This window comes from Helianthus annuus, chromosome 15 (assembly GCF_002127325.2).
Source record: "Helianthus annuus cultivar XRQ/B chromosome 15, HanXRQr2.0-SUNRISE, whole genome shotgun sequence".
NCBI lineage: Eukaryota > Viridiplantae > Streptophyta > Magnoliopsida > Asterales > Asteraceae > Helianthus > Helianthus annuus.
Genome location: NC_035447.2, coordinates 20,123,871 through 20,150,610, shown reverse-complemented (window position 1 = coordinate 20,150,610; position 26,740 = coordinate 20,123,871). Strand labels below are relative to the sequence as shown.

The 26,740-nt window shown below is 35.5% G+C and overlaps 1 long non-coding RNA gene across 1 annotated transcript; it reads right to left on the bottom strand.

The window, feature by feature from the left end:
- Nucleotides 1-11,278: 11,278 nt before the first annotated feature.
- LOC110909564 lies at nucleotides 11,279-12,173 on the bottom strand. The gene is made up of 3 exons (XR_002575455.1): nucleotides 12,043-12,173; nucleotides 11,833-11,854; nucleotides 11,279-11,731 (listed from the first exon to the last, which is right to left on the bottom strand). It is a non-coding gene; the product is annotated as an uncharacterized LOC110909564 (long non-coding RNA).
- Nucleotides 12,174-26,740: the final 14,567 nt, after the last annotated feature.

Sequence of the window (26,740 nt, the reverse complement as noted above, 5' to 3'; positions counted from 1 at the left end):
AACACTTGTAGACTATGTTGGCATGATCTTGTGCACTTAGGATCACTATATAAAGAGGTTGAGTTGCAACCATTTTGTTTGCTCATTTCAAACTCACCTCAAGGCTTTCTCTAGAGTTCCTGGAGCTCAAGCTACCTCTGTTAAGTTGCCTAATCGTGCTTAGGACCTTTGTAAATGTCCTTAACCTCTCTTAATTCAGTATTATTAGCTTAATGGCCTAAAGTCAAACCCATCGTAATTAAGGTTTGACTTAGTGATTAATCACTAATGGTCCAGTCAATTCTTGAATTAGGAGTAGTTATAAGTTGGTAATTATGTAGGCAATAAACCCCTAAGAGGGCACCTACTGATTATCAGCCTAACTTGGTCAAATGTCGGGTCAAACCTAATTATAAAAAGTCAACAGAAAGCTTATTTTCAAATAAATGCATAATTAACAATGTAGAAGCCATGCAACCTATTTTATCACTAATATAACTTGGTAATTAATGTAAGAACATGTCTAAAAATGTTCAACCCGACCATTTTTAGTTTAAGCTCGGTTCGGAACCGAAAGTCGCAAAAGTAGACTTTTGCTTTGACTTTCAGTTCTGACCCATTAGAGCATAGTTTAGAAATGCCTTAGAACTTTATTAGGACCAGGTTTCATGTTAGTATAACCCTCTGTGATTATACAACTTGGTTCATTAGTTATCCGATTCATATGCATGTTTCCGTTAAATGCTTAAATGTTAGCTATTATGCCCATATGACCTTAAAACGTGATTTTTGAAAATGCAAAAGAATAGAAACCTTCATTACTAATTTATGGACTTGTCCCCAAAATTTGACATCAGCTTGAGGTCTATATTAGGAGTTATGCTCATTAGCGTAAATGAAAAGCTTTTTATTAAATAAACGGCGTAATTAGCATATAGCCTATCTAAACCCAATTTTTGATACTAAACTTTTTACCCACTGATGTAAAATAATATTTTGGGATTTTTGAAGATTTTTATTTATTTTTAGGCTGAGCATAACATAGGGTTCTAAGCTTGATTCGGTAATTGCCGGTTTTGCCCTTTTGGCTTATAAAATGAGTTTTACAAAACATTTTGACCCCAAACCTTTTGCTACTAATTCTATACGATAAATAAAATATTTTAAGCTTTCTGGAATGATAAAAATATCAGCTTTTCTTTAAAAACCCAGAAATCGCTTAAAACCGTCTTTTTACGCGTTTTATTTTAGTAAATTTTTCTATTCTAACAGTAAGCAAAAGTTTAAACTCAGGTTTCCAGATTTGACCTTTAAACCTTATGTGAAATTACCAAAATGCCCCTTCGGTGCATAGTTTGGTTATAAATGATAAATTTCACATATATGTAATACCCTACTGATATAACTTAAATTATCAAATTAAGTATTTTTACTGATTATATCAGAGCTGAAACTCAGATTTATATTTAGTCTCTTTTATAACCTTTTAAATGACCAAAATACCCCTACGGGGCGTAATTTGAGTTTATATTCGTTTTGGGCATAATAGAAGATATCTTACTAATATCACAACATATTTAAGGCATATTAACGTAGGAAACCTGTATATAACTCTTATGGTTACCCATTACACATCTTTCGCATTCGGTTCGGTTTATGTAACTAGTTTGCATAAATTGACCAAAACAGGTCAAACCTTATTATTTTTGTCTCAAAATCCAGAATGTGTATAGTTTACCATATTATACAAGTCTTCAAACTTGTCGGGTCTAAATCACATTCTATTCCGGTCTTCGCTTAATCATGCGTTTTGAACCGTATCTTCCTTTAAAACTAACCGGTCTAAGTTTAGGCTTAATTAAGACCCGTTAGGAATCTAATAGGTTATTAAAAAACCTTCATTCCAGATTAGGAGCCCAGAAAAGCTACGTGCACTTGCTGTTTGTGAATTATACTTGCAAAAGTAAATACTTTTAACTTATTTTCCCTTATACGGGCTTGGGGTATGGTATATAAAATACCGCTTGGTCAGGCATTGAATCTTTAATCGTATGAAGGTTAATTTATTGAAATGACCCATTTAAATTGTTTTGTTTGCTTAAAGCCTTTGGGGGGTTAATGACCATGTCCCGGATATCCTTGGCATCATTCATATAAATGGCCACGACCTTAGCACGGGGTGTAGGCATACACCCGCCAGTGCATTTATAAATAAAAAAGATATAACCGCCGGTTTCGAGAATAACTCGCCGCGAGACTATATCATGAGGTGTGTCTATTAATTTTTAACCCAGTATTCAACCCGGGCTACTGAACGTATAACGAACATGTAATTCTTTTACAAGTTTATATATAAATAATTTTCCCAAGTTATAAAAAGTTTTGTGCCATGTGCATTCAAATAAATTTTCTTAAACATTTTCAAAATGAGTCAGTTAAATTGTACTTACCAGTGTAAATTGACATATTTTCCCAAAAAGGCTAAGTGCAGGTACTAATCGGAATAGGCTGGCCTCTCCTAGCATAAATAAAGAGTCTTGCAAGCTCAGATGCCTTAAATCTGTTGAACGAAGTTTCCTTTTCATTTGATCCGCCTGTGGATCTTTTTCAACTATTTTGTGATACTTGATATTACAATTTATTCGGTTGAAATAAATCTATCTTTTGCTTCCGCTGTGCATTTAAAATTGTGCTGTTTGACTATGATGATATCGACTACGTCACGATACTCCCCACCGGGCCCACCGGTAATACGTGGAAATATCGGGGTGTGACACATTGGCTGCACAGGCTTAAACTGGTGGTTCTCCATGCTCAAAATCTCCATTAATGTTTTCGTGAGATGACTCCAGTTATGCTTGGAGATCGTTGTACGAGCATCGTCGGTTGAGTTGGGCGTCTCTTCTCCATAGCTGTTGGGCTTGATACGTTTCCACATGGAATTCCTGCCGTTTTTGCGTCGCCCTTGTTCTTGGTTACTGTTGCTGTTGTATTGGTGACTTTTTCCGCAGTTAGGTTCCGCTCAGTTTGCGCAAAAACCTTTGTTGCTGACATAATATTATCCCAATCTTTAGGCATATCATCTCTGCCCGATATGGTTCTGATGAGGTCATCATAGTGCACCACTTTCGTAAAGTGTGTACGCATCAAATGTTCCTTGATGTCGCCTATTTTAAGACATTCCTTGTTAAATCTTGTGATGAAGTTTTCAATTCCTTCATTTTCCATGCGCCATATGTTTATGACGTCAGTAGAATATCTTACATAGCGCCTTTCGTGGCTGAAATGTTGAAGGAACTTTGCTTACAGGTATGTGAAGGATTCTATCTTGCTACTAGGTAGATTTTTAAACCATGTGCGGGCTATGCTACTAAGGGTTTTGACTAAGAGATGGTACCACATGGGGTGGGTCCAACAACCGACCACTCCTGCGTTGGTAAAAATCCTGATATGGTCATCTAGATTTGACAATCCTTTGAATTTTCTCACGTTTGGTGGGAGTTTCGCCAACTCTAATGATGTTAGCGCGATGCCTAGTATAAATTGTAATTGTTTTGGGGTTGATGCCGGTCTGTAGACCAGATTGTAATCGTGTTCCGTGGACAAGTTATAAACTATGCAGGGCGCGATTTGTGGGTGACATGGCTACCATTAACGCTGGTGCTATGGTATACGGTCGTGTTGTCTCCAGTATTATAAGTGTAATTGTACGTAGGGTAGTACGAATCATCGACTTCTTCTGTTCGGGTGTCCCATTTCATTGAGAATATTTCATGGTTGTAGAAGCATGTAGATTGGTGTCCTTACACGTGCACTGCGTGAAGCATTGATAGTATGGCAGGCATCCCTATCACTGAGATCAAGTCGACCCCCACTTGTGTGACCGGCCGACATGTGTGTCAGTGCACAGTTTGGAGGTGGAGAGCTGTAGCTTAAGGTGCGCATAATTGGTCCTTGTGGAGTCTGCGCGTACAAAGCGATTATCGCTGTTTGTTGCTTCATGAGCCAGGAGGCGGGTGTTTCACCTTTTGGTAACAATGATAAAAGTTGCATGGCATAGTCCATGTTTTGGATGGACAAGTCAGGATTTGCACGCGCAATGTTGTCAAGATGGTGGAGAATACCGTGTACCACTTATTCGTAACTGCTATCATGGGCGTTGGGACTATGCGACATGGTCCCTATATCCGCCGATTTGGTTATCGAATCAAAAGGTGGAACCGGTTGGTTTAGATTAGCCATTTAATCAAAATCAAAGAGACAAAAAAAAAATAGTAATAGCGGTGGGCGCCAATGAAGAAACACTAAGTATAAGTCATAGGGTTTGGCTTATGGATGATGTGATCTCGACAAGTTGGTTAAAGGTTGATATTTATAGCCGAATAATGTGGAGAAGAAGATGGGATAGTGGGCCTTGGGCTGGATGTTACCATCAAGGAATATCTGGTTTGTCCCCTCTAACACGACCGTTAGTGCTTGCAGAGGGTTAAGACGTTTGCGCCCGGTGGCTATAGCCATGTGGCCTGCTGATTGTCCTTGTTGTCGAGTCTGTCATCAGCTATGAGTGGAGATCATGGAGCAGTGAATGGTGCACATTGATTGGTTATACGTCGTTGTCCTTTTGTACTTTTTGTCTTCTGTATGATTGATCATCGTGCGAACTGTGTGGGCAGAGCCAGGCGCACACTGATTAGCTGCAGGCTCATGCCATCTATACTATTTGTACTTACATTAGCCGTCATTGCTATGTATGCGCGAGTGAGACGTGCACAATACCTCTACTACTAGGCTGAGTGTTTGGGCTGTTTAAGTTTGGGTATGGTCTTCTGCGTGCATGGCTTTTAAGGCCTTGCGCAGTATTTAGGACCATACCCGTTAAAATGTATTATTCAATTCAGTGTGAATATGATAAAAGTCAACATGTGGAAGTTGAAGAGGATATGTTTGATCAAAAGACCAATGTGGTGAACACAATGTGAGGAGCCGGGATCTATGTGAAGACCAGAAAAAAAACCTCAGTGGAAGAAGTTAAGTTACGTGAAGGTAAAGTCAAAGTTGCTTGAAGGTTGGATTCACAATAAAGGGTAGAACCCCTTTTTTTAATTGTTGCATGCTCTTGTAGGGAACATAAAGAAAAAGGAGAGAAAGGGTGTGTAAAGATGGGGCACTTAGTGAAAGACCTATGGAGAATGATTACGTTGACATTTCTGATGGTTCTCCAAAGGTCTTAAGTGACAAACTAATCGATAGAGTTCAAGAGACAAGAGGAGAAACAAGTAACGAGTTGGATAGGCATGTCTGAAAAATAAGTGGAGATTCTCATTGTTGGGTGCAAGAAGTCTAAGGTATAATAATGAGTCAGTGGATCAAAAGACATGTTAATTGAAATCCACGACATGGTAGGAACACTTTAGGATATAACGGTAGAATGATGGTTTAAATCCTAATGGTTCACATATGAAGCGGATTAGTAAGGATGGAACCGACAAGTTGAAGGTGAATGGGTCAAATCAAATAAAAAAGAGAAGAAGAATTTTTAGTGAATTATAGAGATAATATTGGTTTATTTTTATGTGTGTTTATCTTGGTAGGAGATTAAATCAAATAAGGATAAGTGAGTTGTTTTAGGAGTTAATATTTGTGTTAAATAAAGATTTCTTGTATACCTAGGTTAGGAGTAGTATAAATAGGAGTCCATGTAATAGTAATTTTTAGTTTTGGATTGATAATATTATAAAAGGGGTCTATGTAAGAGTAAATTTTAGTTTTGGATCGATAATATTGTAAAAAAGAGTCGACCTAAAATTGGGTAAAAACCGATTATCCCAGTGTGATGCTTGATGCAATTATTTTCACTAATAACCGTGAAATAGTGGATTCGATGTTTGTGCTTAAGAATCATCTCCATGATTAGTCTGTTTTACTCTCATACTTTGTGCTTATTTTCTCCTACCAGAATATAAAATCTATTAATTATTAATAGCACTATTTGAGAAAGTTGAATTATGAAGCCCAACAGATATGTGAACCTACCACAAAACCCAAATAGCATCTGGACTATTGCATCAAAACAAAACAATGTATACGTCTCATAGAAATTGAAAGTAAAAGAACCCAAACTTTAGGGCCGAATTTGTAGGCCCTATTTCTTTAATAAACATCTTCTAGTTCTTGTTTTTTATTTCCATAAAAGTTATCATTTTTTATTTGGGAAAGCTAAATCAAATTACTTAAAATTCAATTAATTAAAACTGGTAGAGATTTTAACACACAACAATCAACTCCCCTATAACACCATAATCTATATCCATTCTATAATCTATCTTACCTAATAAAGCAATTATCTAGAGAACACATGGCACCTTCCTAGAGATTCTCAGTAGTGTTTTCCTGCTCAAAAGGTTTTTTGTTATTCACACTGGGTTAGGCGGACCCATATCAGCTAATCGGGTCAAGAATGTATGGCGATATAAACGTTATAACCCGAACTCACACACACATTGGAGTTTGTTCTTCAATCTCTTTCTACTGCTTCTCCTATGGCGATCGAACCCCTTCAAGTTTGATTGCAGCCTGTGTTTTGCATCAAAATTCACAAAGGTTTTGTATTGTTGATATTGTTAGTTTTCTTATTTAGCTTGTAATACCCTTGAAAATTTAGGGTTTCAATTCAAAATTCACAAAGGTTTTGTATTGTTGATATTGTTAGTTTTCTTATTTAGGTTGTAAGGGTGGAGTTACAATAGGAAGTTTATTTGGCTAGGAAGGCTAGGAAGTGATCTTAATCAAGGGCTAAGATTAAATCAGGGAAATTGAAAGGAAGAAAAGAGGCGCGTGAGTTTGTTCAAGGGCATTCTAGTCAATCCAAGCCAATAGTTTCTCTCTCCTCCAATTCCCCCCCCCCCATTTTTTAAACGTTAATAACTCTTTCATACGACATTATTTTTTTTTATAAAAATTGCACAAAAAAACGAGCATTTTTTTATTTTTAAAACGAGTATACTATTGCTATATTTTAAAAAAAAAAATTTAAAACCCAGTTGCGTAAAACGCAATAGAAAAACCACCGGTTACGTAAAACGCAATGAAAAAAAACCTAAAAAATGACATTTTTCTAAAACGCAATGCACCAAAAACACAAAGAAATGACTTATTTGTAAAACGCAATGGCCAGAAAACACACAGAAATGTCTTATTTGTAAAACGCAATGACCAGAAAACACATAAAAATGTGTTTTACCTAAAACGCAATGCACAAAAAACACAAAGAAATGTCTTATTTGTAAAACGCAATGGCCAGAAAACACTTAAAATGTCTGTTTTCTAAAACGCAATGGACTGAAAACGCATAAAAAAGTGTTTTACCTAAAACGCAATGCACCAAAAACACAAAGAAATGTCTTATATGTAAAACGCAATGGCCAGAAAACACTTAAAAATGATTCATTCTAAAACGCAATGGACTGAAAACACCTAAAAATGTGTTTTACCTAAAACGCAATGACTAAAAACACTTAAAAATGTGTTTTTTTCTAAAACGCAATAGCCAGAAACCACATAAAACTCTATTATTTCTAAAACGCAATGGACCCATAAAACTGTCTGTCACTGTGAATTGTCTGAATTGTCTACGAATTACTGTCTTCGAAATGAGCCAATTTCTGGAAAATTAATTTTTCTGATGTATTTTTAGTACAACAATTTAATCGAAAATTTTTTTTTCTGATGTATTTTTAGTACAGCTCAACCCCAGCCAGGGGCTGCCGCCCCTGGGACCCCGCTACCAGGGGCTGCCGCCCCCAGACCCCCGCAAAGATCGTAAAACGCAATGACTAAATCAAAAACCCAGATCGTGAAAATGAAATTAAAGAAATTGTTACATGGATCGAAGCCGATTTCTTCATCAATTGACGAAATTTGAATGATATAAACACTTATCAACGCTCGAATCGAACGAATCGAGTGATTATCTCCAAATCACCCGAAAAAACAAGATTTTTTTATGAAATTAAACTGGGTTTTTCTTCAAAAAAAAAAAAAAAAAAACTGAAGAACACGTTGATCGGGTTTTGAATCATTGATTGGTGATGAAAATCGCACTATAATGTAGTGATTATTGAGATAGAAAGTGAAGAAATAGTTGAAGATGGTGGATTTTGAAAATGGTGGGTTTTGAAGTTACTGGGTATTGAAAAAGGAAGAAGAAGGAGTTGGATTGACTAAAATACCCTTTCTCTTTATTTTAAAAATTTGCCACATGTCATAATCCTATGGCTTCCTATCCTTCCTAGCGAAAATTAACTTCCTATTTAATCTTTTCCCTAGGTTGTAATACCCTTGAAAATTTAGGGTTTCAATAATTTGTTTTGAGTCTCTTTCATCATCGCCAATTGACGACAACGTCCCAACATTTTCTGCCGATTCCTTCCAGGTAAATACCATATCAAAATCTCCAAAATGAGGTATCAATCTGTTTTTTTTTTTCATCGTATACGATTAATTCACATCTGTTTCTTCTACTCATGTTGATTCGTCTTGGTTTCCTTCACTAAATCATCATATTTTTCTAGTTCGATTTCAACAAATCAAAGGTATGATTCTCACCCTCTCCACGAACAGTTTCAATCTCTCAGATGTTTAATTCTAATTTTATAGGTGGTTATAATTTGATGCTGGCCGAAGTGTAGAAGATCAAGCCATGGCATATCTGGAGGCTCATGATCGAGCTATATAAAAAAAATTAAAAAAAAAAGAAATTGTACTGCACATGTGCACTAATACGGAAAGCAAAAACCACTTAATCCACCCCCCCAAAAACCTAAACCCCCCACCCCCAAAAAACCTAAATTCACCGTCCCCCCAAAAGCCTAAACCCCACCCCCCTCCCCCCTCCCGAAAACCTAAAACTAAACCCTAAACATAAACCCGAAAAAAACATAAACCCCCTCCCCCCATACCAAAAAAACCTAATCCTAATTCTAAACCTCCAAAAACCCTAACCCTAAAAGCTAAACTAAACTTAAAAACTAATTTTAAGCATTTAATGCATATGTGTGGTACACATATAATGCACATTTGCAGTACAAGTTTTTTTTTAAATTTTTTATTATTTATAAAAAATAGCGATTTTTTTTTTATAAAAAATTAAAAAAAAATTGGTATGTTTTTAGGCCTTTTTAGTTAGTTTTCTAGTTTTTTATTTTTCTCATTTATATGTAGTTTTCTCAGGATACTCTCTCTCTCTCTCTCTCTCTCTATATATATATATATATATATATATATATATATATATATATATATATATATATATATATATATATATATATATAGGATAATGTTATACAAGAAACCCTTTATTTTTAGAAAATTTTGAAAACTCATTGCATGGTCCATATTACGCCATGTGTCAGCCATTAACATACTCCTACTTTTTCTTTAAGGGTATATGTGTAGTTTTGCATATATTCCCAAAGATATTTTCCTCCATTTGTCCTGTCATGTCCCATCATGTTTTCAACCCATTATATACCTTTACTTTTTACATTTAAATAAAGATTTTATTTTTCATAAAGTCATTCTTCTTCATTGAGATCTAGTTCCACCATTGTTGAACCATGGAGCATCCTCCAACATCTGATCTGAAATAACATTAGTGAGATTGAGATTGAGATCGAAGATGAAGGAAATGTTCCAGGTTTGTACAAGCATGTGTTCTTTTTGTACCAGAAAGAGTCTTGTTGTGTTGTTTCTCTTCGTTTTGTACAAGCATGGAGATACATTTAGAGTCAGTAATGCTCATGTAGGCGATTTATTAAAGTGATTCAAGTAAATGTTCCAGATTGTATCACCAGATAAATGTTCTAGATTGTATGATTAATGGATTCTTTCAACGAAGTAATGTTCCTGAGGTTGTTTTATTAATGTTCATGAAGTATCTTCGACCCAGATTTTGTCATGATATTGTGCGCGTTTATGTCTTTCTCTTCACTTTGTCGCTAGTTCATGTTGTTTTCGATGTAGTTCAGCGATACACATGTTGCTTCCCTAAACGTCGGGTATTCTAAAATGCCTCGTCATGGTTCTGGATTTAATCAACTGCCCTTTGATTCTTCTGGGTTTAGGGAAATTCCTGATGGTTGTCTTTTTGTCTTTTTTCTATTTTCTTTTTAAAGCTTGTACCAAAATACATGTTACACTTTATACTGCTAGACATAGCAATTCCGAAGAAAATATTTCCACTTATCATGTGTCTTAACACATGATCGGTTTTTTTTTTTTGAAGTCTAATCATTGGCACATCGTTTTTTAGAAACCAACTAGTTGTACACCCTCTACGTTTTAAACGATACCATCCTCTACGTTTAGAAACCCTCTACGTTTTAAACGATACCATCGTTTTTTAGAAACCAACAAATTACGGGAGTAACATGCATGTGATTAAATGTGACATGTTAGTACATATACAGCCTAACACATGTTGTACACCCTCTACGTTTTAAACGATACCATCCACTTGATATAAAAGTGCACAACTTGATGGTTTCAATTTATTTATTCCCAATATGGTTCGCAATATTTGACACTTGCTGACATGTTAAAAAACGTTATATATCATATGTTCCGGATGTTAACGACAACAAATGTGAAAACAAACGCTGACATAAACGTAACACGTGTTAATGAAAACAAATGTGACTGACCTTACATGTACACTAACACATGTTAGTATCTGACCAAGGGCAGTCATTTTTCGGTCTTAGAGAAACAAACCTGATATTTTTTGGATTCAACAACACACTTGTAAAACATGTAACAAAAAACAAGTGATTAGGAAACCCCAACAATAATAACGAATCCAAAAAACCGTTTAAGAATTATACACACCCGTTTACAACATAGTGTCACCATCGAATTATACACATAAGGGTTTTAAAAATTTATTCCCAACCTACCTATAAATGTGTTACCATGCGTGATCCCTAATCATAATGCACGTTTACATGCCATCATCTTGCTGGATGCACATGTTAACACACGTTATATTTCGTGTTATAGTCTGAACATCTGGCTATGAATGTGTTAATATTTATGAGTTAACGACTTAACGGTTATCTTATCTTTTTGTTTATTAGGACGGTGATGGATTCAAGGGAAATAAGATCCAATTGCCGAGACCGTTGGTTTTAACACATGTTATATATTCCAAAATCTGCACAACAAATGACCCGTTTCATATTATGTTAAGGTCCTAAAGTTAAAGTTATACAAAGATTATAACAGAGTCTTAACACATGTTATATATTCCAAAATCTGTATATTCCAAAAATTACCGGTACATGTGATACCATAAATGGCTCGTTTAATATTACACGTTACATACTAACTTGTACATGTAATACTTGTACAAGTATTACGCTCGGTATCCACATTATCAGATATTTTAAACATCAATAAAAATAAAATAGTTATTACTTGTTTTTTTTAATTAACAAGGATAACACACGTTATATATTATTCTATCAGGGGCTTAACACATGTTATATATGAACACATGTCTGGTTACATCATGCTGTTCTGTTACAGCATGAACGAAAACTTGTTACAGCATGAAAACTTCTTTATGGATCTGTTACAGCATGAACCACTAACACATGTTATAAACGAATGAAAACTTCTTTCCCAAAAGATTTGACTTGTTCAATATCCCCGCATCCATCCAGCTTGTCAATTGAATATCTTTATGGATATGTTTCTGTAAATCAACACACGTTATATATTATTCTAACAGGTGCTTAACACATGTTATGGGTCTGTTTCTGTAAATCAAACAACCCAACAAAAAAAAACACTTACTGTTCAGATCAAAAGGCTAAACCTGCAACCAAACCAACAAAAAAAACAATTATTATTAAGATCAAAATCCCCAAACAAGCAACCAAACCAACAAAAAATCCCGTTCAAAAATCTCATCCTAAAGTTTTCGATTTATTTAAAATACATGAACATTAACCATTACTAGATCTTGATTGAAGACAAAGGAGAGGAGAGAGAGAGAACATTAACCATTACTAGATCTTGACTCCGACGACGTTTCGAACTCCGGCGTCACCAACCACCAAAAAAACTCGTTCAAAAAAAATCATATTAATAATCATTTCAACAAAAAATCAAGTGTGAAATGATATTTCAAGAACACTTACCGGATCTATAACCGTCCGATGAACACGAAGAAGATCTTCAAACCTTCTTCTCACACACACACTCGTGCGTGTGTCATCGTTCTCTCTCTAAAATAACATACTTCAAACTTCTTCTCTCTCACACACTTGTATGTGTGTTCTTGGTGTTATAGATGAACATGATGAAGATTGTTGTTTCTCTCTCTAAAACAAAAAATTCATCTCTCTAAAAACTTTCATCCTGCCATCGTTCTCTCTCTAAAACAACAATCTTCAAACATTTTTTCTTTCATACGATTTAGATCTGAACTTGAAGATAGAAACTTGTGTTTGGTGTTCATCATGTTCTTGATTGAAGAGAGAGGAGAGAGGTGAGAGGAGAGAGAGATAACATGTGTGTAAGAGAAATAAAGTTGATGTGTGTAAGAGAAAAGTCAGAATTTTGAATGCCTTAAATGCCCTTTCTCCTTTACTAATATGTATTATAAGATTTCTTTTAAATATAATTCTTACCAAAATTATGAGAGTCTTTGATCAAGTTAGATGAAAGGTAATCAATGGTTCACAATGGGTTTCCATAGTTTTCTAAAAAAGATAGGGTTTCTTATATAACCAAGCCCTATATATATATATATATATATATATATATATATATATATATATATATATATATATACACATATATATATATAGGAGAATGATCCGTTAAAAACCACCCTTTATTGCGAGAACCGTGAGAACCAGTGTGAACACAAACAGTAATACCTAAAAAAATTGTAAAAAAGACCGAATTATTTTTTTACTATTTTTTTTTGTAAAAATCGCTATATTTCGTTTACAATAAAAAAATTTCAAAAAAAAAAAAAAAATTCCGAGTCACAGTTATCCATGCACATGTGCATTTGTATCATTTCTTTAACAAATTCCGTAATTCATTACAAATATTAGACAATTGCACTTTCATGTGAGAACCACCCTTATTGCGAGAACCGTGAGAACCAATGTGAACACAACCTAAATTAGCTAAAAAACCTAACCCCTACCCCCCCCAAGCTAAATGCTAAAAACTAAACAACCCCCCCCCCCCCGCCTAAAAAAAAAAAAAAAGAAAAAACCTAAACCCCCTCCCCCACCCCCCAAAAACCTAACCCCCCCCCCCCCTCAAGCTAAAATGCAAAAAACTAAACCCCGAAAAACCTAAAAAAACCTAACCCTCCTCCCCCCCCCCAAAAAAAAAAAAAACCGAACCCCCCCCCCCCCCCCCCCGCAAAGCTAAATGCTAAAAACTAAACCCCCTCAAAAAACCTAACCCCCCCCCCCACCCCACACAAAAAAACCTAAACACCCCTCCCCCCACTCCCACCCCCACCCCACCCCACCCCACCCCCTCGCAAGCTAAAATGCTAAAAACTAAACCCCAAAAAAACCTTAAAAAATCTAAAAAAATAAAAAAAACACACACAAAAAAAAATTTAGAGAAAAATGCCCGGATAGTCCCTGTGGTTTCGCCTTTTTTCACCTATAGTCCCAAACTTTCTAAAATTACCTGAATAATCACCAAGTTTTCATTTTTTGTTCCCGGATAGTCCCTGGGTCTAACTTCAATTTGTTTTCTCTGTTAAGATGGTGTGAAATGACAAAAATACCCTTTCCTTAAAAGGCTAAACCATAGAGACTATCCGGGCATCTTCTTCATTTTTATTTACAAAACCCCACCACCACACTTCATCTTCAACCTCCACCCACCATCACCCTCCTCCACCCTCCACCATCACATTACAAACAGGGATACTCAATCTGAGGTAGGAGATTATGGATTTGGTAGAAGATCTTGCGATACAGAACCTAGGTTTTCAATCGATGCACATCGGTTGTCTTGTCTGTTGATGATCCACGGTTTTCGTTAGATGAACATCGAGCCTCTTGGGATGGGTACATGATTGCGAGAACGATTCCTCGGCTTACACCGATGCTCTGGTTGTTGATAACATGTTGTTAGGTCCGGTAAACAAGGGTACAAAGGCTACCACAATGGAGAACTAGAACCTGCAAATGCATTCGATAAGTGAAGACGGTGTTAGTTCTAGTGGTCCGGCTCTGTCGAATTCAGATTGTTGTTCATGTTCGAATAGAGGAAGCAGAGTTGATCTTGAATTCAGATTGTTGTTCTAGTTCGAAAATTAGGGCAAAATCGCCAGAACGATGAAATCCCCTGCCCCTTTTTTTTTAACGGACAAACCCTAGATTGCAGAGAACAAAAATACCAGAACCTATGCAAGCGGAAGATGATGAATCGAGTGCCGAGGCTCTGATACCATGTCAGAATTTATGGTGACAAAAAGAGCTCAGAACATACGACAGAAAGCAGAGTTGAGATAGGGAATTCAAGTGCAAAACTTGTTAGAAACCCGAGTAATGTAACTTCAAGAACAAGAAGGGATGAATTTGTGTTGGATAGAAACAGGAGCACAAGGTATTCAACTAGTGATATTGACAGTGGTTTGCTGAGGCTGTATTTGACACCATTTCGGAGCTCTAGAAGGAGTAAGTTTGTAAAAGGAGTAACCATTGATTGTGGCGGTGATGGTGGAGGGTGGTGGAGGGTGGAGGAGGGTGATGGTGGGTGGAGGTTGAAGATGAAGTGTGGTGGTGGGGTTTTATAAATAAAAATGAAGAAGATGCCCGGATAGTGTAACACCCTTGCTATTATTTTAATGTTTTAGTATAATTTACGAAAATAAACATGTAATTATGATTACATATCAACTAAGAATACAAGTTACTTAAAACTTTTCTAAATTTGATAACGTTACATCATGATTGGTAAAAATTTGCCGTTTAGAAATAACGACTAAACTATGTGCGGAAGCTTGTAACTACATCGTGTTCGGTTCTACGTTGAGCTTGATCTTCATCCGTTACTCCTGATATTCACCTATGATCAAAACCAACTTAAAAGTTAGTTTTGACAGTTTATAAACATGTATGAATAAGTTCCAATATCAAATAATGATAATTAAAATAAAATTTCCAAAATCATGCCTCTCGCGTGTCGCGGAAGGCAACCTTTAATCTGTCGCGAGTCGCGACACCTGTCGCGTGTCGCGCCCCAATTGAGGGACCCTGTCGCGTGTCGCGGGGGAGACTAATTTCCAGCAGGTCCGTTTCTGAACCTGCATTTTCTGTCCAGCTCAATTATTCAACAAAAAATCGAACTTTAAACGACCATAACTTTTAATCTACTTATCCGTTTTACCCGATTCTTTTTCCTACGCGACCATAATTTAATTCTCCATCGCATGGAGTTAAAATCCGAAATCAAACTGAATAAATTCTAAATTTTTAAGCATTTGGCTTATTATTCAAAATCCACATTTTGACCCATTTGTATTTAGGGGCTCCAAACTTGCTTCTAGTTAATCATAAGTCATATACCAAAGTAATTTAACTCAAAATCTCTATCTTGAATTCATAACTTTCGTGAATTATGCGGCAACACCCAAGTTATGCGCGTAATTCATTTTGACCCGTCCTTAGGCATTTAACCTACAAAGTATACGCCTACAACTCTTACATGTATCTAAGGGTTACATAATTATAATACAAGTTTCTAAACGGCCTCTAAGGGTCATTTGCCCGATTTACCCATCAAGGGCTTTTTGGTCAATTCTAGTCTCTTATTTTAAGACGAAGTCTTTCACTAATTATTTGACCAAAAATAACACTTCTAACCACAACATAATTATGCGTACCTGGCTCGGATCAACATATTGACCCATTTTAATACCTTGTCTTCATTTATTTGCTATCTCATAGCTTCGCTAATTCCCGAGCCGTTCATCCTGCGACCATGAGACTCGGCATACACTTATTAGTCGTTAATTGTCAAATGGTATCAATATTACCATTTGACCCGTTTTACCCCTTTTTATTAGTTGAGGCTTACTTATAAAGTAGCCATCAAAAAATCATTTTATCTTAGTCCTTTCGTGACTAATTTATCGTTCCACCCCGTTTCACCATTAACTATGGTTTTTAACATTTGTTTTTGGTTCCGACCAGTATCATTTTGCGTCGGAAACCTTATTTCGAATACTATCTCTATTGTATTTATAACTTATAAAGTAGACACATATTCTACAAAAGGTGTAAGTTTCACTTACCTTGCATCCATGCCACGCTTTTCTTTTCGTACTTGCTCCGTTTGACCCGCTTCATCCACAAGCTTCCATCTAGCTCGTTAGGCGTCAAACTATCATCATATTTCGTAAGGTGGTTAGAGTAGTCATAATCATTTACGACTATTCCATCCTACGGGTTTTATGTCGAATTTATCATTCGTCCATATCAAAATTATCATTCGATCTAATCATTGGTCGGTTTGACTTTTTAAAAGTCAATTGACTTATTAACATATTCAAATGCACATTTGGTTCAATGAACTAACTTAGGCATATTTCATCCGACCTCTTAACGAAATTAAATTTTAGAAACTAACTAGTAGGCCGCGATTTCATTTAGGCGTTTCATATTACTGAAAATGGGCTGTTTTTGGTGACTTGTTTAACCTGTTTACAAGCCTTCAAAAATTATGAGTTTTTTGTGTGGCGTACCTCTCGGAGGGTTAGAACTTGTGTTAAAATTTCAAGATCTAACTCTTTACCAAAAATTCGTAAAAATTCATTTACTAAGCTGCAATCAGATTCATCACTTCCGACTGCAGCTTACAGAAAAATTCATTAAAAATTCCTCGTTTGTCCGATCGATGAAATTCCAATTGGCAATTCTTCTAATCACTTAAAAATATCTACAGTAAGAATTTGAGATCATAACCCAATTCCTAAATTGAGTTATGATATTCGTAATGGGCTGCAAATTCTACCAGAAAACGCAGCTTGAACCTTTGATATGGAAAAATTCATAAAACGCTCAATTTTCATCGAAAAAATGCGATTCCAGTGGCGTTTTAAAGATATTTCCTGGAATTACATTTTAGGCTCAAGAAACACATGTTTTTTGTCATGTTTTGTCCATGTTACAGCCAACACAAGTCGGCTGTAAATTCTGATCAGAAGCTGATTGAATTCAGCTTTCAATTTAAGCATGTTCTTGACATCATAACACTATTTTTTTAGTAGTCAAAACCCTAAAAACATCTCATACATGAATTTAGCATCAACGAAAATCTGAATTTACTTGAGCAAAGCATGATTTCAATATATACTTGTCTAGGGTTTACTCCTAAACATTACAATGTTCTTATTTCATCATAAAACGATCATGCAACCATCTAATTCAGATTCTCTAGGTTTGCTCAGAAATTTAACTAGAGAATTTCTTACAAAATTTACATACCTTGTGACTCCTTTTTCAGTGGAGATCACTATTCCGTACTTGGATTTCGGTTTGGTCTTGATTTGAACCTTCGATTTGAGAATTTTGTGAGGAATTAGGGTTTGAAGGGAAACTCTGGATCGCCCCCTGTGTTTCTGTCGATCTCCACACACACAAGTGTGTGTTGGAGATTTAAATTTTATATTTTTATTTTACTAGTTTCGTTTTAAATGCTTTTGGCCCCTCAACTTTTCCCAAGTTTCATTTAGGGTGTTTTAATCAAGTTTCCTTATTACTACAACACTTGTGATTAACTAGGTTATTTATTCCTAGTTATTTCATCTCATTTATATCCGATATTAAATTTATAATATAAAGATTTATATTTTCGGGTACGACCCAGTTTATTTTAAGTCCCGTTATCTCGGGCTGTTTATAAACTTTTATTTCTTCAAAAGTTTTCGTTCAACTTTTATTTAATATTAGGTTTATTTGTTTAAATCCTAATATTTACCGGGTTAATTTCACCACTAACGGTATTTTACCCGTTCATAAATGATAACGTGGTTTGATTACCAAACTCGTTTTCGGGGTGTTACAGATAGTCCCTATGGTTTGACCTTTTAAGGAAAGGGTATTTTTGTCATTTCACACCCTCTTAACAGAGAAAACAAACTAAAGTTAGACCCAGGGACTATCCAGGAACAAAAAATGAAAACTTGGGGACTATTCAGGTAATTTTAGAAAGTTGGGGACTATAGGTGAAAAAAGGCGAAACCACAGGGACTATTCGGGCATTTTTCTCTTTTTTTAATATTTTTTACATTAAAATCGCTACTTTTAGTAGCCAAAAATTTTTTTAAAAACAATTTTTTTTTTTGTTTTTTTCTACTAAAAGTAGCGATTTTTTTATAAAAAAATGTTAAAAAAAAATTTTTTGTTTGTTTTTTAGCTATTTTTAGGTATTTTTGGTTGTGTTCACATTGTTTCTCGCATTTCTCGCAATAAAGGGCGGTTCCTAACGGATCCTTCTCCTGGTGGAGGTCATGGAAGGCCACGTGGGCCTTAGAATGCATGGTACGCTACCCCCTTCATTTTCCATGTGCGGTGAGCATGGAAATACCCATGCCGACCACAGGCCACCGTTCCAAAATTTGAGAATCTTTTGAATATGTAGATGAATCGAATTGATGGTGGAGGATAGTGGTAGACCAGCATTGCATCATATGGTGGTGATGGAGGATAATGGATGAGTATGCGGTGATGTAGCGATGCCGTGGTAGGTAGTGATGGTGATTAGGATCATCATCACACCATATAGAATTACAATTAGCACATGTTACAAAGTAGTTTTTAGGCCCACTAAGGATGAGTGTACCTGTATAATGTACCAATAAATGGGATTTGTTGACTTTTAAAATAAGTGGATTGGACATCTACCTTAATAATTTAATACTACTTTGATAGGGATTGTATTGAAGTTGGACTGAATAGTTGAATTGCTTTTTGAAAGTATCATATTATTTAGACACCCAAAATTCTTAATTTGACACCCTAAATACGAGCCGTGTAGCTCTATAGACTTGTATTGGATAATTACGAATCCCAAAGTCATACAAAGCCTACCACATTTGTCCCATGTTATCCCTATACGAGTCGAATAGATTATACAACCCGTATATGGTACGAGGTAGTACAAGGGCAATCAATGGTGACAAAAGTTGATGGTTGTGTTGAATACATTAGCCCTATTTATGTGCATTTAGACTTAATTATACTTTCATTGAGTCCATAAAGTCTGACAATGTCTAGGTAAATGTATGGGTTTGCATTGGTAATAGTTGGTGTATTCCTATCGCGTAATTATAAAAGCATATAAAACGAGCGTTGGTGATTACTTGATACACTATAAAAAGGCTGAAACTGTTCCACTATGCCTGGAACATTAAAAATTATGGCATTATTATATGTTTGGTGTGAATAATAGATAAAACTTATTTTAGATAAGTAAGTATTGTAATTATTTGGTTTAGCGCGTACACGTTATCTTAATTACGTTTCAACTTTTATACCGTGGTTTTTCACCAAACAATGTATGATTGAGAATCGTTTAATTGGCTAGCATGTATTACATCCTAACTAGTGAGTTAATACTACATTAGAATCCCTAATCACTCTATTACCCTAATCACCTAAATATCGTATTCTACACATTTGCAAGTAAACTTTATTGTCACACCAACTCCACCAACCAATATACCCCCTACGGTTCCGGACTCCCCCATCCCATTCCCATTCCCTTTGACTTTTTGATGGATTATGGAAGAGATTGTTGTAAAGGAGTATGGTTATGATATGATGTTATTGGTAGATGGTTTCCAAGTCTTGACATATAAGGTTATACTTCATCAAACAACTCACAAAAACTTCTCCTTTCCCTACCCTCTAGCTCACGGACAACGCACCACCACCTTCATTTTTTTTCAACTCCCCTTAACACTAAAAACACACTAGAAACCCCTAACTGTGGACATATTAGGAGTATTGGAGCTTTATAATAACATATAACCTCCTATCATCTATTTTACAAGGAGAAATTTCCCTAGTTTTGGACGAGTGGTGAGGATCTTGTTTCCATTATGTTTACATACTTGTATAATGCCTATTAGTGCAAGTTTTTGTCACCAAAAGTGATGTGAAAGAGTATTTTGTTTACCAAGTAAACAAGATGATAAAAATGGAAGTTTTCAAGTATATGGATGGTGTGTACAAGCCGTGGGTTTCATGGTGTGTGTGTATGTGTGATTCTTGCTTGTTAAAATACGACTTTTAGAATCTTTTTTGTAACTTGATGCTAAGTACAAGTCATGGGGTGTGTAGGATGTCGTTACATGAGGCTGTAACTAAATGAAAGTGAAATATATTTTTAGAGTTTGTTGGGTGTTGGATGATTTTAAAGTGATGCTTGTATGTATACATGTTAAAACTCATGCTAGCATGTTAAAACGTATGCAAGTATGTTCATGGAAGTATGTGGTTCTGTGGATGACTAAATGAATACTTGTATAGTGCTTAGATGGTGGATTTGAGGATTATGATTCTTGTAAAAGAACTGATATGAATATTTGGTGTTTTGTACTAAAAATTGAGAATATGTATGCATACATATGGCCGTGGGATGTGGTTGTGACTTGGTAGTGTTCTTGTGCTTAAAATGTGTGGTAGAACATAAGGATATACATGTGTTGTGGTGACAAATCTTTGCAATTTAGGGGTTTTTATAGGGTTTATGTAACAGTGGTGATGACATTGCCAACGATTACTTTTTGAGTGAGGTGACAAACCTCTGTTTCTATAAAACAAAACTCTGTTTATCAAAGGTATGTTTTACTAGAGACTGGGCCCCGTTGAGAAAACCCTTTGATGAAGTAAAGAAACGTCTGTTTTAGCAAAGATCTGTTTTCAACCATTGTTAGTTGTGAATAGGGGTTAGAATATAAAATGGTGGTTGGTGCATTTGTTGACTTTGGTCAACAGATGGATGGAAAATAGATGTTCTAAAACCACTGTTGGGTTAAAATAGTTTTGTGGAGGAAAACAGTGGTTGCTTTCTACAAACGGTGATTTTGACTTTGGTAAAACAGACTTTTGACCCACTAAAACAGCGGTTTGCTCTTTTAAATAGAGTTTTTGTTTTTGGTTATTTTTAAACAATCTTTTCAAAGATTTTAAACAAAATTTTGGAATTTCAACAAAACATATTAATGTTTTTATTGAAAGAATTGAAACCTTTTGAATTTTGAAATTTTTGTGTTTATATCTTGTTGCAATGAGCTGTCCATTGTTGACAGTTCTGAAATGCCAACAGATGCACCCTGCACGATAGTAATAGGTCAATTTGGAAGTGAGACTAAAGCTTTATCAGCTTTAGTTTTGTTCGTTTCTTCCACAGGGTCATCTCCCTGAGAATGGTCTTTTATGAGAATTAGTTTTTGAATCATTTCCATCGATTGTTGTTGACTTTTTGCAAGTTCTTAAATGTTAGCACTTGAATTAACAAATGGTTGACTTTTCTCAGTGAGTTGACTGTAGCCATAAGGGTATCTGTTTGCTCTTTGTTTTTTGGGGCATTTTGACCAGCTCATCATAACTATAAGGTGTTCTTTGGTAAGTTGGTTGCCCATACCCTCTTGGATACATATTTGATGGTGCAGCATTTGTAACTTGAACTTCCCTGTGAACAGGGTGCTGGTTCAAATCTTGTGTGAAAGATGTTTGGACAAACTCAAGTTTGTCAGGAGTTGGTTGTGGTTTTCTTTTGGTGGAACCAACTCCTTGACTAACAGATGCCTTGTCCTTGACCCAATTTCTTTTTATGTCCTAGGGTTTAAGATAGAAGCATTATTGAGTCACATGATTGTTTTTGCTACAGATGTACAGATGGTGCACTCAGCTTTTAACTCACGGATGTTGTTCCCTATGTTTATATCATATGCTTTCAAATGAAAACAATTTTTTTGCAATATGATTAGTTTTTTTCATAGAAGTCACAGTACAGATTTATGGTCTTGTCTTTCTTATTACTATTCTCTCTATTTGCTGAAACAAATGTTTGAGCATCTGTTTGAGAGAGAGAGTAACAGGAATGAGTTTTACCTTTGGTGGTTTGAGACCATCAGGGTTTGTGAAGTCAATTGGTTTGAAGTTTTCAAGCACATCACATTCATCAGACCAAGTAGGTTTAAACTAATATTTTTCTTTTTTTAGGACTTGGCGATGGATCTGTTGGTTTTTCAAGAACGATCTTTTTACCATCTTGATCAGTGATTTTTACTTGTTTGCCAACTGAGTTAGTTGGTATTACTTCAACCTATTGAGAGTCAATGTAATCATTTTCTTTGGAATTTTTGTTTTTAGATTCTTTGTATCCTATTCCAAATTTTACATTGCTCTTTTTTTGTTTGTTAAGAAGCATCTCATGCCAACACACGACTCTTCCCATTTTTCGCAATTGATTTGGGTAGATTCATGCTCCTTTTTGCAACTTTGATTTTTTTTTTCTATCATATTTTGGAGCTCGTGTTTAGTAATTGATGCTTCATACTTTAAATTGCTGATTTCTTGGTCCTTTTCAGGTAGTCTAGTTTTATCATTTTTTCTTGGTTATTTGATTGGTGCAGAGTTATTTGTTTGACTCCTACACTCTCTAGCAAAATGACTTAATATGTTACATTTAAAACACTTTATCTTTGATTTATCCAACCCTACTCTTGACCTACAATTTAACCCTCTTCCAGTCCTTTTATAGAAGTTGTTTTCTTTAAGACTAAGTAGTGCAACTTGGTGCAAAATATTCATTTCCTCAAGATCGGTAGGCTTAATATGCTTCACATCATCAAGAACAAAAGATATATTATCAGAACTATGATTGTCATCATTTGCTTTAAAAGGACAACTTGAGGAATATTGATTAGAGTTGATCCCAGTTGATATATCAATATAATGATCATAACTCTGATCATTTGATATTCCTAGTACTTCTTAACTCAAAAGTGTTGTGTTGGAAAAGACATAGTCATTAGATACTTTTCCAGTTTCCTGAAGCTTCTTTTTCTGGAGAAGCTCTCTTTCAAATGTCAAGAGCTTTCCATGAAGTTGAGTCAAGGTCATGTCCTTAAAATCTGGGGTTGTTCTCATCACAATTGCTATTGTATCCCATTTTTAAGGAAGTGATGTCAAAAATCTATTACTTAAAGTTGATTTTAAAAACTCTTTGTTTAGTAACTTAAGTTCACTTATCAGACATGATAATCCTTCAAACTATTGACTAAGGCTTTCTCCCTTAACATGTGTGAAAGTCTCATATTACTGGTTAAGAATTTCTTGAGTGTTCTCGATTACATCCTCTGTTCCATCAAATTGTTCCTTCAATGCATCCCACATCTCTATCGCACTATTACAATGTAACATGCCTGCATAAATTCCGTTTGGCTGAGCGATGACCACCATGCTAAAGACCTTTACATCTAGCTCAAACTTTTGGAAATATTGCTTTGAGTAATTTTCCGGTTTCTTTGGCTCTTGAACATTCAGATTTTCGACACTAGGTACCATTGGAACATGTGGTCCGAATATAACTGACTTCCAACATCTTGTGTTCTGTTGAGCTAACACATGTGCCATCCGACGTTGCCATTTATTGTATTCTGATCTGACAAGCATTGGAGGCCTGTTGCTGAAATCGGTGTTATAGGGATGATGATTGTTTTGTGCCATTCCATTTGATCTTTTTCGAAAACAGAGTATGTATAAACTTTCTAGATTTTACACTCAGAACTCCGATTTCAGATACAACGAACAGATTGGATACTTTTGTGAGCTGATCTTTATACATTAAACTGATTGTGCAATCAAGTTTGAAGTGATCAAGCTCTGATACCAATTGTTAGGATCTGAGGTTAACTTATATGCTTTAGAAGAACAAATATGGATGTAAACACAGAGTATAAGTGGAAATGCAGAATTATATGAGCATACAAGAATGAAAAGTTATATCAAAACTATTTTGCATTAATAATCAGATGATTACAAATTCCAACAATGATTCTACAAACTCCCCCTCAGCCTGATCATACACAAAACTATTCGTATAAAAGGAATGTGTAAGTGATGAAATAGATCTCTAACACATGAGATCTATTTATACAAGTATGAAAGGTCTGTTTGCAATCAGCTGACGTCACCCTGATACTAACATCTAACATTCCCAACATAAAAGATTCACATATGTTAGCAAACATCTGCGAGAATCTAAGATATGATATGTTACATAAAACACGTGTTCTAAGCTAACGTTGTTACATTGACTAAACCACTATTCTTCAAACCACTATTGACTTATGTCAAACATCTGTTTCGCTATACCAAATATTTGGTCTTCATGATCAATGCCTGTCTTCAATATTTCGCCATCAAACAGAGGTTTCTTCTTCAACAGATTTTCCATGCCATCAAACAGATCTTTGATATCTTCAACATATGTTCTGACTAGTGTTCAAGATTCACTATCTTTAGGTGGAGAATGTATCATTATCTGTTTATTTCTTGATTAGGAAGTCATGTTTTGGCTTTGAAATCATCTGTTTTTTTTTTTTTTTTTTTTTTTTTTTTTTTTTTTTTTTTTTTTGCAAGTCCAACAAATATAAACATCCAAGTCTTGATGTATTTATGAAGAATTATATATATATTTTTACTTATAAGTATTTTTATATATTTTTTTCGAATCGTAATGTATGTATTGATGGAACATATTTACCCGACAAACGATTGGTTAATCGTTTAGTATGTCTATGTACAAATTGACATTTTGTGGACGACTGTCGATTAATCCATGTATATTATCATGTTGATGATGAAATGTCTTTATTTAGCTAAGTATATGTAGTTTAGATAAATTTCATGACTTGCATGGATTGCATGATTAGCATGAAAATGATTAAGCGTTATGAATGTTAGAACTATATATGTAAATATATGTTCCAACATGTTTAACGGTATTGACAAGCTGGGTAATGCTCCATAGGAAACCTTAGATTTTTAAAAAACTTTGAAAACCCATCACATGGTCTAGAATTGTCCACGTGTCCCAGTCATCTCCATCATTTCTTTTGCTTTTGAGGGCACATTTGTAAATTCAACAACAACATTTATTACACCCTTTATATTCCCAATGTGTGTCTCTCTCTCCATCTTTCAAATACATATGAAAATTAAGAAGCGGATCTTCTCTCTCTCTCTCTCTCTCTCTCTCTCTCTCTCTCTCTTCATCAAATCTCTCTCTCATCATTATCTTTTTTTCCCACCACACCACCATCACCACCGCACCACCACCATCATCACCACCGCACCACCACCATCATCACCACCGCATCACCATCAGTATTGTACCTCCGGCACCACCGTAAACACCTCCAACCCTGTTGCACAACCCCCACCACCGTTGCACCTTTACCACCGTCGGCTGACCCCCGCTGCACAACCCCCACCACTGCCACCACTGCCCCTCCACCACTGCCATCCCCCAACCCCCAACCCATATATTCAGATGTGGAACTGAATATATTCAACCCAAATGGCTATAATTTATTCCTTGAAGAACCATGTGGGTCCGTAGCATCCTCAAAATGGCACCAGATCTGAATGTTGCCATCATCAACTACTGCTCAAAGGTCATCGATGTTGACGAGCTCTTGAGATCGTATCAATCTGAATCCGAATGTTCTCCATCCAAAGATTATATTTGGGGGAATGATCTCCATCCGAATGTTGAACTCATATCAACTACAAAGGTTTAATTGTTTGTTTTTTGATTTAAAATTTGTTTGGATTAATTTTGGGGGTTTTTTTATGTGCGAGGGTAATATTGTTAGATGATTGAAATTTTGAGCTTGGGGACTATGTGGATGTTTGAGTCATGGATAAATGTTTTTGGATGCGTTGGGAAAGTTTATTATGTTAAGATTATGATATGTGAATTGTAAATGGCTCGTTTCATATTACATGTTACATACTAAATTTCAAGTACATAAATGGTCGGTTTCATATTATACCTTACATGCTTGAATAGTTTGAATTGTTCAATTTCATTTTACCCATTTCATTTTTTTCTTTTCAGCCGATTATAGAATATGGGTTTTGAAACATGAACACCAAGTATAATAGTTAATAGTTATGTCTGGTTAACGACTTAACGGTTATCTTATCTTTTTGTTATTAGGATGGTGATGGATACAAGGGAAACAAGATCCAATTCTCGGGATGGTTGGTTTCATCAAACGTGGATCAGATGCTTAAGGATCATGACCATGTTTATGTTACAGCACAACACAACTAACACGTGTTATACTTTGAGCTTCAGGACATGCATGTGTTACATGTGACGTGAAACCCATGTACAACGTAACACGTGTTAGTGCTATGTATTTTTGTTTACTAGTAATATGTAATGTGAGACTCTTGTTATTTTCTCTAGTACACAATGTTAAAACGGTCTAGACTTAACATTTTTTCTGTTGGAGGCGCCCGTATTTGTACCTCTACTGTTACAGTTACTATTGAAGTTTATGCATCCATTCTGGAAGTCCTAACACATGTTATAATAGATGCTTAACACACGTTATATCAGGTTTACTCTGTTGTTATTAAGTTACTATTGGAGTTTATTCATCCATTATGGAAGTCTTTACACA